Raw genomic sequence first — 4,418 nt, forward strand, 5'->3', positions numbered from 1 at the left:
GGGTGGCTGGGAGAGCCCGGCTGCCACCTATGGAGCCACACCCTGAAGACGCTTGCACAAAGTGAAAGGGTACCACTCTTCTCACTGCTTTTTGTTGTCTTGGGAATAAAGTTAATTTAAAAGAGTTATGAGTTTATTATTGCTATTTTTAAATGTAATACATAAATTTTTTTTAAAGTGTCAGCTTTTGAAGTGTGGCCGGATAGATCAGATGGTTAGAGCACAGTGTTATAACACCGTGGTCCAGAACTAATCCCGTTCTGGCAAGCTGCTAAAAAAAAATAATAAAGTGTCAGTTTTAATTTCTTTTTCTTTCTTTCTTTTTTTTTTTAAAGATGACCGGTAAGGGGATCTCAACACTTGGCTTGGTGTTGTCAACACCACGCTCAGCTAGTGAGCCAACCGGCCATCCCTATATAGGATCCGAACCCGTGGCCTTGGTGTTATCAGCACCGCACTCTCCCGAGTGAGCCACGGGCCGGCCCCAGTTTTAATTTCTAATATGGTAAATATCAATAGATATGACCCACATCAACAAAAGACCTTAGGGGTCCTCTGTAACTTTCAGGAATGTGAAGGAATCCTGAGACCAAAACATTTGAGAACCACTGGTGTCACAGAACAAGAACCAGAGCTGGAGAAAGGGGATGTGCCCCCATTGCATCCCCAGGTGGCCCCATCCTGCCGAAAGTGAAAGCCCACAGTCACAAACACACACACTTTTCTTTTTAGTTATTTCCCATGTTCCACTCATGTTGCATCCACAAACAACAGAGTTTGGTTCTGCCTGTTTTCAAACTTGGCATTGAGGATAATCCCATATATTTTTCTGCAGGGCTGGCTTCTCTTTTAGGTGTGTGAGGTTCATCTGCATTGTGTTTGTGGCTCTGTTTGTTGATTTTCCTTGCAGAATAATGTTCCTCGGGGCACCCATAGCCCAGTACACTTATCCAGTCGCCCATGATGGACTTCTGGGTAGTTCTTGCCTTGGAGATATACTAGGCAACCCAATATGAAGGCTCTTGTGCATGTTTCCAGGTGCACTTCTTACCATGGTGTGATGACTTTTAAAAAGACCATCACCTTCATCATCACTATCATCATCAACACCATCATCGTCACCATCATCATCATCACCATCACCATCACCATCACCATCAACAACATCACCATCACCACCATATGATTATTATTTCTTTGTGTGTTTATTGGGATGGTTTCCCATGATCTTGATTCAGTGCTTTTAGTGCTGCTTCTTCCTGAAGGAACATCCCTCTATCGGCCTTGCTTTTCCTCTCATAGGCTGGCGGAGGACAGTGGAGCAGCCAACACACAAAACTACCATTTGTGCACATGGTGATTTTATAGCATCCTGGGCACTTCAGGTCCATGAAGTAAGAATTGGGGCTCTGCACCGGGTATTTTTTGTTGTGTTTCATCTTCTCTTCTGGAGAGGGATGGAGGAAATCCTCTGTGAGAGGCATGTTCTTGCGGGGAGGTCTTCACCGCTAGTAAAAGCCATCATCATTATTTTAACCACACTCAGAGATTATAAGAGTTGCCTTAGGTTCTGTGTTTGGACCATAGCCTGTTCTGACCTTCTCTAACTTCCTAGAACCTATCCCAGTCCCCGGGTCCTGCTCCCTGCCAATCCACCACCTCAGTGCATGCACAGTGTGCAAGGCTTGCAGTAGCTCCTCATTTGCTCAATCCAAGTTCCATTTGCATGTAACAATAACAACAAGCCAGGGGTGTGCAGTGCTGTACAGTTTTCAAAAGCAATTTCACAACACATCATAGCTAGCTTCTGTCAGACTTGCTGTGTGTGAAGCTCTGCTCTCCATGGTTAGAATGCCTTATCTGTGTCACCCTCAAAGTGAGCCTACAAGTAGGACCCACTTGTGGGTGAGGAAGCCCAGTCTTGAAGGGCACAGAGCTGGTGAGACAGGGAGCCAGATCTATACATCGCACCTCCACCACTCAGTCAGCTACTCTTTTCTCCACAAGGGTCCAGACAGGAACCAGCAAGTAATGTTGGAATTCAGGCTCATAGGATGCCCTGGGCCCTGCAGCGAGCCTGTCAGTAACCTAAAGCCACCAGGGAGCTTTCCATGGACTTGGCTCATAACACAAAGTCTGTGGCCAAGTCTGGAGGCAGCTTTCACCTTCAGTGAAGGTATTTGGGTCTCAGCCAGGATTGATCTGCACTTGGCTCTCTGTCAACCAGACAACCTTGAATCCATTACGAATGAGACAAAGAGGAGGTGGAAAAGCTGTTGCAACTGCCCATGGGTTAAATGACCCAGGCAGTCTCCTCTCCTCCCCAAGTCTTGGTTTTCTTATCTATACCAGGGAGATCTCATGGAACCTTCTCCCAGCAAAGTTGTTGTCAGAGTCCCAGGAAAAAGAACCACACCTCTCATGTTTATCTCAGTGATAACAAACATCCTCACCATTACACTTGGTTTTAGAGAGTGTCAGGGTGGGGAGAGGGTTAACATTGTCTTGATCCTTATATAAACATCTAGCATAGCTCAATCTAATAGAGACATGGTGTGAGTCACTGCTGTGATTTTCAATTTTCTAGTAGCTACATTAAAAAAAGTAAAAAGAGGGCTGGCCCATGGCTCATTCAGAAGTGTGTGGTGCTGACAACACCAAGGCCACGGGTTCAGGTCCCATATAGGGATGGCCAGTTAGCTCACTGGGTGAGCATGGTGCTGACAACACCAAGTCAAGGAAGGGTTAAGATCTCACCAGTCATCTTTTTTAAAAATAAAAAATAAAAAAAGCGAAAAGAATCAGATGATGGTAATTTTAATAATGTTTTTAATTTTACCCATTATGTCCAAAATGTTGTCCGTCAACACATAATCAGTATAAAATATATTAATAAGATTTTACATTATTTTTCTCATCATCATCACCATCACCATCACCATCACCATCACCATCACCACCATCACCACCATCACCATCATCACCATCACCATCACCATCATCATCATTACCATCATCATCAGCATCATCACCATCAGCATCACCACCATCACCATCATCACCATCACCATCATCAGCAGCATCATCACCATCATCACCACCATCATCACCATCACCATCATCATCATCACCATCAGCATCAGCATCATCACCATCAGCATCACCACCATCACCATCACCATCAGCATCAGCATCATCACCATCATCACCACCATCATCACCATCACCACCATCACCATCACCATCACCATCACCATCATCACCATCACCACCATCACCATCACCATCATCACCATCACCATCATCACCACCATCACCACCATCACCATCATCACCACCATCATCACCATCACCACCATCACCATCACCATCATCACCATCACCATCACCATCATCATCACCACCATCACCATCATCACCATCACCATCATCACCATCATCACCACCATCATCACCATCACCACCATCACCACCATCACCATCATCATCATCACCATCACCACCACCATCACCATCACCACCATCACCATCACCACCATCATCATCATCACCATCACCACCATCACCATCATCACCATCACCACCACCACCATCACCATCACCATCACCATCATCGCCATCATCATCACCATCACCATCATCACCATCACCATCACCACCATCACCACCATCACCATCATCATCATCATCACCACCACCATCACCATCATCACCACCACCATCACCATCACCATCACCACCATCACCATCATCACCATCACCATCATCATCATCATCATCACCATCACCATCATCATCACCATCACCACCATCACCATCATCACCATCACCATCACCATCAGCATCATCACCACCACCATCACCATCACCATCACCACCATCATCACCATCACCATCATCACCATCACCATCATCACCATCATCATCACCATCACCACCATCACCATCATCACCATCATCACCATCATCACCATCATCACCACCATCACCATCATCACCACCATCACCATCATCATCACCACCATCACCATCATCACCATCACCACCACCATTGCCACCATCATCACCACCATCACCATCATCATCACCATCATCACTATCACTATCACCATCACCATCATCATAATCATTAAGTACTAATCACATATACTAAATGTACTAAATCTTTGAAATCTCCCGTGTATATACACAGCAATCTCAATTCAAAGGATGCTACATTTTCATGGAAACACTTGATCCTTAATTTAGATTTTAAAACATTGGAAAAAGTGGATTCACATAACAGCAAGGTCAAGAGTTCAGATCCCCATAACAGCCATCCGGCAAAAAAAAAAAAAAAAGTGAATTCACGTATCCAAGTTGTTGTACGCATACTAATCAGTTTTTCAATAACTGAATAGAGTGTTTAAAATTAATTA

General features: G+C 44.6%; 1 pseudogene; it reads right to left on the reverse strand.

The window, feature by feature from the left end:
- Window positions 1-1,243: 1,243 nt before the first annotated feature.
- Window positions 1,244-1,484, reverse strand: LOC134388629 (small ribosomal subunit protein eS27-like; annotated as a pseudogene).
- Window positions 1,485-4,418: the final 2,934 nt, after the last annotated feature.

This window comes from Cynocephalus volans, chromosome 10, assembly GCF_027409185.1.
Source record: "Cynocephalus volans isolate mCynVol1 chromosome 10, mCynVol1.pri, whole genome shotgun sequence".
Taxonomy (NCBI): Eukaryota; Metazoa; Chordata; class Mammalia; order Dermoptera; family Cynocephalidae; genus Cynocephalus; species Cynocephalus volans.